A 14,435-nucleotide genomic window follows, 5' to 3' on the forward strand; every position below is an offset into this window, starting at 1 on the left:
CTGTCCTGGCAATAGCTCTGTAAGACCAGGCTGGTCTCCAACTCACAGAGATCCGCCTGCCTCTGCCTCCCAAGTGCTGGGATTAAAGGCGTGCGCCACCATCGCCCGGCTTGTACATTTCTTTAAGACCTTCAAACATGTATGTTTTTCCTCTACATTTCCCTTGAGAGTAGTCAAGTCAAACAATCTTATTTTTCTATTCAGAGAACTGAGATCTTTCTGTAAAAAAGGGCAGTCACACTACTGTTTGTGCACTATGTCAAGAGTTCCTTAGAAACCAGAGTGACGTGGCACCTGTCAGTCATCATCTAATGAAGTTCACCACGGAAGGATGAGAGGCTTCACTCTCACCTTCTCGCTCTTCTGAGTGCCTCCTTCTAATGTAAGGGCTCAGAGAATCCCCATGTCTGCATTTTTTCCTGCTAACAACAGTATGCTATTGGCACAGAATCAAAATGGTTGATCAAATTGAAGACTACAAATCAATCCATGGACCTGTGGACACCTGTTTATTTATTTCGTTTTCACTTTAAAAATGCCAGAAAGACACTAGAAAAACAAGCTCTTCAACAATTGGTGCTGGTGGAACTACATGTGTGCTTGTTTAAGAACCCAAGAGATCCCTGCTTATCACTATGCACAAAACACAACTCCAAATGGATCAAAGACCTCAACATAAAACCAAATACATTGAGCCTGATAGAAGAGAAAGTGGGGATAGCCTTGAACTCGATGGCACAGGAGAAGACATTCTGAACAGAACACCATTAGCACAGTCACTAAGATCAAGAATTAATACATGGGACTTCATGAAACTGAGAAGCTTCTGCATGGCAAAGGACACCGTCCTTCAGACAATAGCATGAACAACTCAGGAAAAAGTATAGGAAAGCAGCAGTAACGGCCAATGATCTACAAATTGCCTGTAGATTTTGATGTCTTTAAGGGTCTGAAAAAGTACTTTGCTTCCATCGCCAGATAAAGGTTCTATGGTGACATGCAAGATATTTATCAGTGTGGCTATATGATAGGGCCAGTTCAGGAGCCCTCTCCTCAGCTGCCCAAGGAACAAGCTGGGGACATCTCCTTGGACACCTGGGAACCCCTCTAGATTCAAGTCTCTTGCCAACCCTAAAATAGCTCCCTTAATTAAGATATATACCTCTCTGATCCCATATCCACCCTTCCTCCATCCCAGCCATCCCATTCCCCCAAGCTTTCTCCATCCTCCCCTTCTCACTTCTCTCTCCCCATTTCCTCTTACCCCCACCCCACCCACATTCTCAAGCTCCCAATTTTTGCCTGGCAATATTGTCTACTTCCAATATCCAGGAGGATAACTATATGTTTTTCTTTGAGTTCACCTTCTTATTTAGCTTGTCTAGGATCACGAATTATAGGCTCAATGTCCTTTATTTATGGCTAGAATCCACCCATATTGGAGCACTGGACTGAGCTCCCAAGGTCCAAATGAGGAGCAGAAGGAGAGAGAACATGAGCAAGGAAGTCAGGACCACGAGGGGTGCACCCGCCCACTGAGATGGCAGGGCTGATCTAATGGGAGCTCACCAAGGCCAGCTGGATTGGGACTGATGGAGCATGTGATCAAACTGGACTCTTCTGAACGTGGCTGACAATGAGGGCTGACTGAGAAGCCAAGGAAAATGGCACTGGGTTTTGATTCTACTGCATGTACTGGCTTTGTGAAGCCTAGCCTGTTTGGATGTTCACATTCCTAGACCTGGATGGAGGGGGGAGGACCTTAGACTTCCCACAGGGCAGGGAACCCTGACTGCTCTTTAGACTGGAATGGGAGGGAGAGGGAGTGTGGGGGAAGGGGAGGGAAATGGGAGGAGGGGAGGAGGTGGAAATTTGTAATTAAAAAAAAAAAATAAAATAAAGTACTTTGCTTCTACCTGCCAACAGCAATTTCAACAGAATATTGTAGGTAACAAAGCAATGGACAATTTGAATCTTACAGCATTTGCTAGGCTGAGATTTTGAAGTGGCCATTCAGTGTCAAAGCTGGAGATCTCATCCTGCCCCAGAGGTTGCCAAATAGATGACATCTACATAGATGTAAAGCTTGCTTTTAAAAGGTCTTCATAAACATTGTTTATAGTGACTGAAGATGTAGCTTCGTGGCAGCATGTATGCCTAGCATGTGTGAGGCCCTGGATTCAAACCTTGCTAAATATAAAATCTCTGTCCTACTGGTACAGGAGAATTGCCTGTATTTTGTCAATCATGTTTTAAATAAATGCTGATTGGCCAGGCAGGAAGTATAGGTGGGTCAGCCAGACAGGACATAGAGGTGGGGTGATAAGAACAGGAGAATGCTAGAAAGGAGGAAGCCCATTCCCCCTACTCCTGCCCAGACAACCGAAGAAGCAGGATGTGATCTACACCACTGTGAAAGATACCGTGCCATGTGGCTAACATAGATAAGACTAATTGGTTAATATAAGTTATAAGAGCTAATAAGAAGACTGAGCTAGTGGGCCAATCAGTTTATAAGTAATGCAGACTCTCTGTGTGATTTTCTTTGGGACTTGCTGGCTGTGGGGTGCCGGGCAGGACAGAAACCCCAAGCAGCCCAGCCCTCGTGTTAAATCCTACTGATATCATTTTTAATTGATAAAGAAATTTACATAAAGAATTCCCATGATAAGCTTAGAAATTATCAGAAAAATTAAAGAAAATAAAATATTTATGTATTACACTATGATTAGATTTCTGTATTTTTGCATTAATACCCATTACCTGAAGCATAATGGCAAATATATGTTAGTATATCCTTTTAGGTAAAATAAATTATTGGGGGATTTCTCTGTTAGTCTAGGATTTTCTCCCTAGTACTGAGGGGGTAGAGGGATGAGAATGTAGAAGGCTGACATGGAATTGGGAAAAAAATTCACATATTTGAAACTCCTAGTACAGTTCGTTAGAAGGTTGGGTGGTAAAGCAAGACTATACACAGCAGGACCCATGCTATTAGTAAAGAGAACAGTAGCTTTCAGAGGGCTATAAATGAAATCACCTCTACTCCAAATTCTTCTAATTAATAGTACTTTTTTTTAATATGAGTAGCTAATTTCTAATGAATCCTTAAGTTTGTGTTATTTCTTTCCCATACCTTCTATAGTGACTAGAGCTCAGTTAACAGGACTGACAGACTAGAGCTGTCAAAAAAATATCCTCATTGCTGAAGAACATGAATGGGTTGGAAAGTCATAGAGCCTTGAGGAAGAAGCATATTTTTGGCCACATAGCAGAACTAGTTTTCAAGTAATGAAGCCATCTTCATTTGAAGCAAGGAAGCCTGTCATTGTTGTGTGAGAACTACAATCACAAATCTACATGAATGATGATGATATCACTAGCAGCCAGAAGCCCTCCAGGTACTCCAATATGAGGTATCATTTCTTTGGGGGAGAAAGGATTGAGTTTAACATAAAAGCCTGTCATTATGTCTTTCAACTCTGCAGACATAAAAATGGAGAGAATAAAAGCGATATTTTAGAATGTATTTAATGGATACGGAGGACACTGTGAACTTTTTGCCTCTGATCAAATACACCTCATGTCATTCTGTAGAACAATGGCTCTGGAGGCAATTTTGGTTGTCAGGGCTGACGTGGGAGGAAGGGGATGAGGCAGAGCTCCCAGTCTTCAGTGGACAAAATCCACAGATGTTGCTGATCTCAGCCACAGCACACAGGACAGCCACCAAAACAAAAAGGGATGTGTCCAAGATGCCAGGCATGCCAGACAGAACTGGGAAACCTTGCAGAAGAGGATCGTTTGTTTAACTCTTATCTGAGAATGTCCTAACAAATAACACACCCCAACCTTGAGCAGGGTTGACAGGTCTTAGGTACTGGGCCAAAGTTTGCTTTAGTCTTCTTTGCCTTCAAAAATTATCCACATTCCTTCAAAGCAATCCTTTAAATGCTGCCCTTTGGATACCCGTGCATTAACACATGTGTGATTCAAATGCATCTGCTAGGTCACTCACCCACTGCAGTGCGGATGCCACATAACATGGACCCTCACTTTAATAATAAAGAGCCATCAGTGACAACTAGGTATCTGATAGTACATTAGAAACCTCAGCAGCTGTCAGAAATAAGTCAGTATCCCAGTAGTGCCAGGGGAAGAAAATGAAGCTCCATCACTTGGTAAAGTATACCCATCAGGTAAGAGAAGGACTAAAATTCACGATTCCTCAGCTCTTAACATTTTTTTCTGTTACTGTTTTTATCACATGGCATCACATGTTTGCAAAAAAATAATAATGTTAAACCATAACTGAAATAATTTTGGCTCTAGGATGTTTGCTTCATGAACGACCTACATATAATCATTCAACAACAACAGGAAAACTATCTGAAAGTACCTCTGACAGACTGCTTTAGATACCAACAAACTTTGTACTGTAAAAAAGGATGATGAGGATAAGTGAGTTGCATCCGTTGTCATTCTATTCCTGGGAAAATGTCCAAAGAGTCAGTTTCATCTTAGAACAGTGATAGGATATAGCCATCTAAAACAATCACCTCAAGGGTCTAAGATATGCAGTCAAAAGATCAATCTTTATCATCCAAGTATGCAATTTAATATAAAAGATTATCAAGTCTCGGTTCCCTAATTTTTAATGCTAGTACCAAAGTAAATAATTTTTAAGTGTGCAAACATGGCTGCCATTAAGTTTCCCAAAACCCAGCACAGAATTACATTATTTAAGCATTTACTCCTAAGGAATATAAGTCAAACCACCATTGTTTAGTAATTATAGTTCTGAAAGTGAAAAAGCATATCTCCTCTATGCACTAATGACTTAAAAGGTACTGTTTGAAATAACTGCTCCACCATCCACAGAGTTGACTTGCTAAACCACCTTTGTAAATTGGTCCATCTATCACGTTTAATTGTGCAGCACTCCAAAGTCTCCAGCAACAGCATCGACCACACAAAATGAATGTCCCTAAGCTAACTTTAATAACCATTTATGGATTTTCCTACCCTTATAAATCTGTTACAAAGCAATTACTCAGCCTCATTTTGTCTTACACTTATTTTAGCATATTTTGCAGGTGTGTTTATGCTGGCACACGAGCTATCAATTCATAAGAGATTCAAAAATCAAATGAAACTGCTCACGGCATGCTAATCCATTTTTGCAAAGTTTAGGTAAAGTATTTTGAAATGTTCATTTAAACTGTATACAGAGCCCGTTTAAAAATAGAAAGTTTAAAATTACTTCACGTTTTGAAATTGCTGGAGTAACAATGAAAAGACACCAGATACTATAAAGCCACATGGAATTGTTTTAATAATGTCTTGATGTTTGGAATGTGCTAAAATATCTCTTTAAATCTAAAAATAACCCTTAGTCTTTACTCTTAATTACTACTGTGTATATCTTTCAAAATTGCTGAAGTCAGACCAAACAAAAAAGTTAATAATATAGATGAATAAAATTTCAATTATTTAGTATTATAATTTTATTTAAGGTTCCTTATTAGGCAAAATTTTCTTAATTATGCTCAGCATGAAAACTTTTAAATAATGACTAATGCCAATCACTTCATTTATGGCTCAAGTGTTCTAGATAAAGTACACTAAACCAATCTGACATAGAGAATTAAAATTAATCATCTCAAACAAAATACAACCTCACTGACTCCAAGTTTCAAAATTCTATGAGATTATTTTCAAGGAATGACAAAGGGCTGTTGGTCAATGACTGAGCAAAGAAAGTAATTTATTTCCGCCATTTTCATTCCAAGATTCAGTAATTCACATTCTATAGATCTGCAGCACAAATTACATACTTCCATGTTGACAACTTTATTTGCGAATGTTGTTTACTAGAAACAGCAGCTCACTTACGTGTCCATACAGGGGCTGCAGACTACCCACTCCACTACTATCTGAAGGAGCGTACCACATGTGAGACTTGGAACACCATGGAAGGCCTAGGATGTGCTTTTGATCAGAACAGGGCTAAGTGATAACCTGTCACAGGACTATCTCATGCCTGATTATTCTCCTTTCTGACTGTTCTACGTATTTCTTCAAATATTTCCTGGCACAGACACTGAGAACATTTCAAATTACCTATAGGAAGGCCACTGCTGAAAAGTTCTTTTCTTGATTAGTTTAAAGTCTTATGTCACTTTCATTTAAATAACTGACATCTATCCTGTACCTTCACACGTGAGACAGCATTAAATTCTCAGCCATCCTTAGGATAAAACACCTATTTCTTTAAAGTTTAAGATCATGAGTGATATGGGATTTCCCTTTGTATGCTGTGAATACCATTGGTAAATAAAGAAATTGTCTTGGGCCTGTGCATGGAATAGAGGTAGGCAGGAAAAACTAAACTGAATGCTGGGAGAGGAAGGCAGAGTTTAGGGAGAATTATGGAGCTGCCACTGGAAACAAATGCTCTGAAACTTTGCTGGTAGGCCACGACCTCATGGTGAGGCATTGATTAATGGAGATGGGTTAAATTAATATGTAAGAGTTAGCCAATAAGAAGCTAGAGCTAATGGGCCAAGCAGTGATTTAAATAACATAGTTTCTGTGTGATTATTTCAGGGCTGAGCAGCTGGGAACCACAAGCAGCCTCCTCCTCATCTGAACACACAAGGAGCTCGTCATCCCTCCCAGAAGAAAGAAGTTAAAAAAGAAAAAAAAAACTTCATAATATAAAATGCTGCTGGGTCTCAATCTCAGGAATAGTGTTAAAAAACAAATAACCAAGAACTGGGCAGGGAAATAAATAAAACAAAGAGAGCAGAAATGGGTGTTCGGCATCCTATTTACACAACTGGTCGGAAGCGTTAGGCGGCAGAGTGAGTCTCAGAAATCTTTCTCTTGCTCAATTGTGTGGAGACATCATCAAACCTCTGATGACAGCATTTTCTTTTCAGTTTCTTCATAAAGGACTTATCAGTAATACAGATTTTGTGCAAGATGCTGTTAAATGTTGTCCTTTCAATGTTTTGTATTTTATGACACACACCTTGTTCCTTTACCCTCTCTAGATTTTTGCTGTGTTTATAAAAATCATTATCTTTAAGTACAAAACAAGTAGGAAAAAGCCAAGATAAATACACAGCCAATTTCACAAAGGTGGTATTTAGAATAAGATTCATGAATTCATCATCTTTAAGAGTAGTAATGCACACTGGAAATTTTGCTACTGTTGAGGTAGTAGGGTGTGTGTATGCATGTGTGTGTGTGTTTTAACTCCCCCGCCAAAAAACCCCACTTTTATTGTAGCAAGCTAACTTTCCTGGACATGTAATAAGTTACTAAAAATCATCCCTTCAAAAATCAGCTTACCGTATCTTGTCACGATCTAGCAAAAGTGTCCCTCATCTATCAAGGGAAAGTCAACAGGTAAAGCTTTGCGGGGTTCACAATGTGTTTCACCAACATGTTGATGGACTCACAGTTCTGAACCTGGATAACCTAACCTAACTTGAACCTGCAAAAAGGCCCCCTGACACTATTAGTTTTGGCTTTGGCTCAAATAACCACATTAATGGTCAGACACAATGCACTATTATGCTGCCAGCCTCTGTGAAATCAGCAATTTAAGGGGACTGTTCCAACAAGTGATTTAAATGAAGTCTACATCAAAGAAAGGAAACTCCAACCTGAAGGTCTTGCTTTAGATTTTATTCTTCTTATTTTTTATTCTAGATATCATATGTGCTCCAAAGGCTGCATGAGCCCCTTACACAAAGATCTTATGTGTTGCTAAAGCTGCAGTCAGTGCGCTTGATGATAAAAAGTTCACACTGATCACTTAAGTCTTCCTTTTCCCAGAATTTGTTTCTGAAAGAAAGTTTTAAAGTTTGTAATATACTTGTGGGAGTACAAATCTATAATCCACAGTATACTACTTCTTACTTAAACAATGACTTTATTTTTTACTGTAACTTTGTATTCTGAAATAACCTTCTAGTAGATCCACAAATGGCTACATATGCACATTATATGATACAAAACCCATATCATCTTATTTTCAAAATTATTTTTGTATTAGAAATTGATTAGGTTTAGGGATACACACTGATTTCTCTTGATGGCTTATACCTCTTGATTCAATTTGTAAGGCCACATTGTATGATTGTTATTGCCAGGGACTCCCTCCAAGTAGGGACCTCTCAGCTGGAGGTCTGGTTCAACACAGCTTTAGAGCCCAGGAGAAACCAATGCATATGAACTATGCTCAGCTATGATGAGCTATGCCCCAAACTGTAATCCCCACCGCTCACACTGCTCAATAGAGAGAGTTCAGTTCTTCAGGCCAATGCCCAAACATACAATCAATGTTTCAAAAATGGAACAAGTTGGCCCATGAATATTTGCCTCATCCGGCATGGTCCCCTGACCCTTTGCCTACCAACTATTATGTCTTCGAGCATCTTAAGAACTTTTTTAGTTTTTTTCAGAGACAGTACTTCCACAGCTGCTGAAGAGTCCGTCAAATTCCAAAGCATGGATGTTTATGCTACAAGGATAAAGCAAATATTCCTTCTTGACAACAATGTTGATTGCAGTGGTTCCTGATTTGATCGATAATGATGTATGTGAGCATAATGATCATGATTTAAAATTCATGGTTGAAAACTGTAATTCATTTTGTACCAACCTAAGTAAAAGATATAGTAACTTTCACTGCAGAAAGGAGTAAGCAGGTAGTTTGGTCTAAAAAAATAGGCTTGGATCTTATTACACAGAGACAGGAATTGCGATAAGTTTAATGGAAGGTACTAACATAACTGGATTTGTGTTTTAGATAGGTGGATACGCAAAAGATGAAAGGGTCTACAGAATAAAATGGAGACAAAGAACCTTGCTAGAGCCCTGCAGTTTCAGAGAGAGGTCAGATACTTGTATTAGAGAGAGGTAAGAAGACGAGAGAGATGGGGGCAAGGCTGAGAAACGTTTAAAAGGCGAAGGAGTAGAAGTCTGCGGTTCCTGGTCCGGGGTAAGACGTGGGAAAGGAGGAGAGTCAAGGGTGGGACGCTTCTCTAAACTGTGTTCTGCGTGGGAACTGTAGGCTGCATCTCCAAGGGAAGCAGAGGACCATGGGAAGTTGCCCTTGGACACCCACGCCTTTACTGTTCTACTGTTCCTGGCAAAGACAGAAGAAAACCCAAGGCTCCTATAAGCCTCTGACAGTTGCTTCTCGCTTTACAGAAAGTTGAAATTGCTCACCAGTTCCTAGTTCGCTGGGGCCCTAGGAAGGGGTCAATCACAAACTGGAGCACTTGAGACACTCTAGCAAAGCGTCTTGCTGGACACAGGCAGTTTAGCAGCAAGGAAAAGACTCTAGGATGCATCCCATTAGTAGCACTTAAATCAGCCCAAAGACAGCCTGGTCTATTTTTCCCCGGGTGCTTTTGTGTCTCCCCCATTTCATGTCAATCTCACACCCTAAAGAGCAGCCTTCCAGCTGCTGTCACTGGCTAATCAATCCTAATGAGGACGTACTTTTCTCCTTCATTATAGACTTGCCATAAATACCTATAAGAGGCAAAAGACAATATAATTCCATGGCATAGCTTAGAGCACATACCCCTTTCACAATTAATTTTCACATTGTTACTATATGCCGTCAATGAATTTTAGAGAGGCGGCAATACAATTTGTGCTACGTTTAAAATTAAACAGTGAACTTGAGAGAACATTATGATTTTAGATCAAAAGAGGGCAATGGGGGCAGCCACTTCTGAGAGAGGAGCTGAAATTACAGAATCTCTGTAATGATCAATGAGTATCACCTGGCTGGGCAATGTTTGGCACCTGCTTTTTGTCTTAACACAGACCCAAGAAAGGGCAGCAATGCAGCCAAGTCTCAGCACTGGAGAATAACTGGTTCCTATGAGAAGCCTGGGAAGTGTACAGCGGGGTACAAAGAGAGATAACAACATATAGCTTCCTGATTGTGAGCGGTGCACCATTCAGGCCTCAGGAGAAACAGGAGAACTGAGCATCTTTTAGTTCCTATTGTAAGAGAGATGCACAAATATGGGATTAGATTTTCCTAATGGTTTAACTCAGGAAGATAAAAGGTGATTGCGTAGGAAATGACTGGAGTGTGGACGTCGACATTCAGTTCAGCTTCCTGTGACTGATGGGACACAGCGATGGGAACATGATCATTTTGCTGATAGAGCCACAGATTCACTATGGAAATAAAATTGTGACAGTAATAAGAGCCGCTTTATCTGTGAAGTTGCTAAAAGTGGAAAGATTAATAACGCTATCCAGTTTGCCCTGTTTAAGCAATGAGTAGCTCAAGCCAAAGAATCTTCAATGCTGAGGGCGCAGTTGGAAATGAGTGAATTAAGAGTTGAAATTTTAGGTGTTCTTGTCTGTCTTTCTTTTGTAAAAGTAGTCCTCAAAAGGGAAATGATTTTGAAAGGCTATCTCCATAGTTGCCATTGAAACAAGTAATTTACAAATCATACAAGGTTTGTTAGAAATAATACATTAAAGAGAAACATTTGTTTTCTCTTGATGTTTTAAAAAATAGTTTGAAGACGTGCTCATTGTGAGTAACCAAAATTCTAACTTTAACCAAAGGAAAAGAATCACCACATTACAAATAAAGCCTTGGATCGTGACTGAAAGAAAGACAAATAATCTAACTTCACATGAGTATTGTCTGAGTCTAAGAACAACCTCAAGGCCCACCTGAGAAGCAGCCGCTAAACAATGTAATGCATTTCGATTAAGATAGTAAATTAGTATGAAACAAAAGTCTCACCATTCTCAAACACCAAAGGGAGGCATAAATTTGAACAGCTTCAGTGACATAGCATTTAAAAGCTTGGCAGAATGCCTCGACGCATCTATTTTCTTCTGGTTAGATTTTATGTTTTATAGATATGTCACAACCTATAAAGTTGTTATAAATACTGCTGTAAATATAATTTCCTCTAAAAGATGGGGCTACTAAGCGATATTAAGCACTTGCTTGGAAAATAATTCATTTCTACCAAGACAGAACTAGCCATCCTAACACTGGTAAGTGAGACATTAGAGTTCAAACACAGCAACAGCTTGAGAGTTTAGTGAATCGTATCTTTTGTTTAAAAGGTACTAGCTTTTGTTTGGGTTTTTAGGTTTATAAATTAAATTCGTGAAGAAGCGTGTAGGTGGCCGGTATATATGTCTGTATGTATAAGGAAACACATACACACATATGGGGAAAATAGAGTTGTAGACAAACAATAAGCAATTGCTGATTTAAAGTCACAGGAAGTAAATGTTAGATAACCCAGAAGTTAGACTCTGGAGTCTCCATAACTAAATTTTCTGAGTAGGAATAAAACAGAAACACTATTCCAAACAGGGCAGTTTGCTCACTTTAATTAGTCACATTAAGAGCATACCTTATTTAACACAACAAATATTGTTCTTCCATTGATCAAATTACTGTTCAGCCTTGAGTCACACAACGATAGCGAATTCCAATGTCATATACAACTTGATATGCAAGTTAAAGAAACTGAGATATTCTTGGCATTTATTGATGAATAAGCTATAGAGGTATGACAGAATGTATTGCAGACTGCAACTTCCTAATACCGCCAAATTTACTTCTTTTCCAAGTAAAATATGGAACATATCTAATAAATAATCTATGTTTTGATTTAGTACCCAATTTATTTTGGCTTTAGTGCGAGCGAGGCTTCTACACAACTAATGTTGCATGTGAACTCTCAGGTGGGGTGGTATCAGGAGAGGGACCTGAGCAGGCCACCCATGTCTAAAGGGGCCATGAATATTAAGGAGTTTTGGAGGTTGTTTATTCATGAATAATCTTATTAGCCTCTGGATTGTACAGAAACACTTCAGTATCACAGGGAGATGGCTAGAGCGCCTGAGAATCTTCATATATGTAAAGCGATCAACTTTACCAGTTAACAGAGTCAGGGGTGAGAGCAGGCCCTTTCTGAGGAATACTCCGAAAATTAGGAAGTTGTGGCTCCAAGTGGTCTTAATATTCAGTAATCCACCCAGTGTCTACTTTATAGGCTGATCACAATTGGAGTTCTGGCTTTGAGGGCTGTAGCACAATCTTAGCCACTATTTGTGATATACATCAAGTCCAGAACTGTACTGAAATCATTTCAAGCCTTTTATGATTTCTGTCCATTTATAGAATATTTTCTTATTCTTTTTAACTTCTTGTGGAGAAACAAGACAGAGACAATTTTCTGTTATTCAGTAATGAGCTCCCAAATCACGTCGAGCATATACATCAAGATACTTACAATTAGGATTTTTGTCTAGTTCTAGATTTTCCTATGTTTTTATTTTCAGTCTGTTTTACTTTATACATTTAAAAAATATTCAAAAAAACATCCAACATGATGTTATTAAAATGTGAAAATAGTACAATGATTGCACTTTTGCTTGCTTCCAAACACAGACCGCAGACAGAATGAATCACACACTTGAGCTTCTCCAGCTCTGAACCGATGCAGTTGCCTGTTGGAAGCGAGGATCAAGTAACCAGGCACTGCCTGGGTTCTCCTCATGATACATCCTTGCTGTTTTCAACCACTCAAGCAGAGGTTAAAAATGCATATTCATATTTCAGTTTCAACAAATATTTTTTAAAGCATGGTAGAGAATATCTAAGAAGAAAAGCTCAGAAAGTCCTGGGGACTGGATTTAGTTCCATGGGAAAACAATTGCCTAGTAAATACAAAGCATAGAGATAATACCCAGAAACATACATCATACATTTATATACACACATGTAGGTACACACACAACACACACACAGACACTGCTCCACAGACAACACAGACATACAACACACACACAAACACAAAAACACATCACATATTCACACAAATGCAGATACACACATATATACATCACACACAGACACTGCTCCACACACAATACACACATATTAACACACACAAACTATACAACACACATCACATATTCACATACTTACACATGCACAAACAGACATCACACAAATACACTTCACACATTCACATACACACATCACACAACACAGATACTGTTCCACACACAACACAACCATACAACACACACAAACTGCACACTGCACAACACACACATAAAAATATACACACATTACACATTCACATACTCACAAAAGCAGATACAGACACATACTTCACACACAGACACTGCTCTACATACAACACACATATATAACATGCACAAAGCACACATAATACACACACAAGCATCACACATAATACATACACAGACACACAAACCAGGCATTTGTACTCACAGACCACACGAAACACAGATACAACAAATGCAGATACTGCAACACATATCACAATGTGTACACAATATACATATACAATGCAGGCACCACACCACACTTACCTTACAACAAAACATATAACAGACATGCACATATATATATACACATATATATATTCATATATACAGTTACAAATGAAGAAAAGGAAGGAGGAAGGGAGAGTGGAAGGAAGGGACAAAGGGAAGGAGAGAAAAGCCACAGAAAAATCTTAGACTCAAGTAAGGACTATCTGTGAGTATATTAATACACAGCACCTGAAACAGGACAAAATTGGGTATAACGGTGTGACTCAGTAGTAAGTGAGATACTAGGTTCAATCACCCACACCACAAAAAATAATAAGCAAAAAGGATTCTTCTTTCAAAAAAGACAGAGCAGAAACAAAGAGAATAATTCTCAAGTAAGAGTTCTTTTTAAGATATTGATTGGAATTACAATTCTCTGTATTGGAAGTGAAAATCAAATCACCATCCTTATTTAAGGTGATTTTACTACATTTGTAATACACAGTTTATTTAAGGTAATTTTGCTTATAATTGTAATACACCATTTTCCTACCCGAATTCTCTGAATAAAACACTCACAGGTGGCTAAGTGTAAGAGGATCACTTATGTTTTTTGGTTTTGGGGTTTTTCAAGACAGGGTTTGTCTAGGTAACAGCTGTGGCTGTCCTGGAACTAGCTCTGTTGACCAGGCTGGCCTTGAACTCACAGCAATACACCTGCCTCTGTTTCCAGAATGTTAGAATTAAAGGCCTCTACGCCAACAAGATCACTTTTAAGTGCAAACTGACTCCATTGTTCCCACTTTAAAAGGAATCACACAGAAATAATAATAAAAAATACACTGCTAAATTCTTTATTGTGACCACCTCCTGCTTCCAAAGGGATTTGATTTGATTATTCTCTTTGTAGTAACTAATATTTTTCACAAAGGAAGAAAAAGACCAAATGTCTCAGGTTTAGCGTGAACGCTTTTTAGCTATCTTTGAATCAGGAAGTTGCTTTTCTTCAGTACACTGCTGTTTATTCTAACATGTTAAAGCAACCCAACATTGATGCTCTTGGACGT

At 38.9% G+C, this 14,435-nt stretch overlaps 1 protein-coding gene across 12 annotated transcripts in view; it reads right to left on the bottom strand.

Moving 5' to 3' along the window:
• Positions 1-14,435, bottom strand: part of Robo1 (roundabout guidance receptor 1) — a 1,008,058-nt gene that overhangs the window by 93,270 nt on the left and 900,353 nt on the right. The gene's annotated exons all lie outside the window — the stretch shown is intronic.

The sequence above is a fragment of the Microtus ochrogaster genome, chromosome 2, assembly GCF_000317375.1.
Source record: "Microtus ochrogaster isolate Prairie Vole_2 chromosome 2, MicOch1.0, whole genome shotgun sequence".
NCBI classification, from domain to species: Eukaryota; Metazoa; Chordata; class Mammalia; order Rodentia; family Cricetidae; genus Microtus; species Microtus ochrogaster.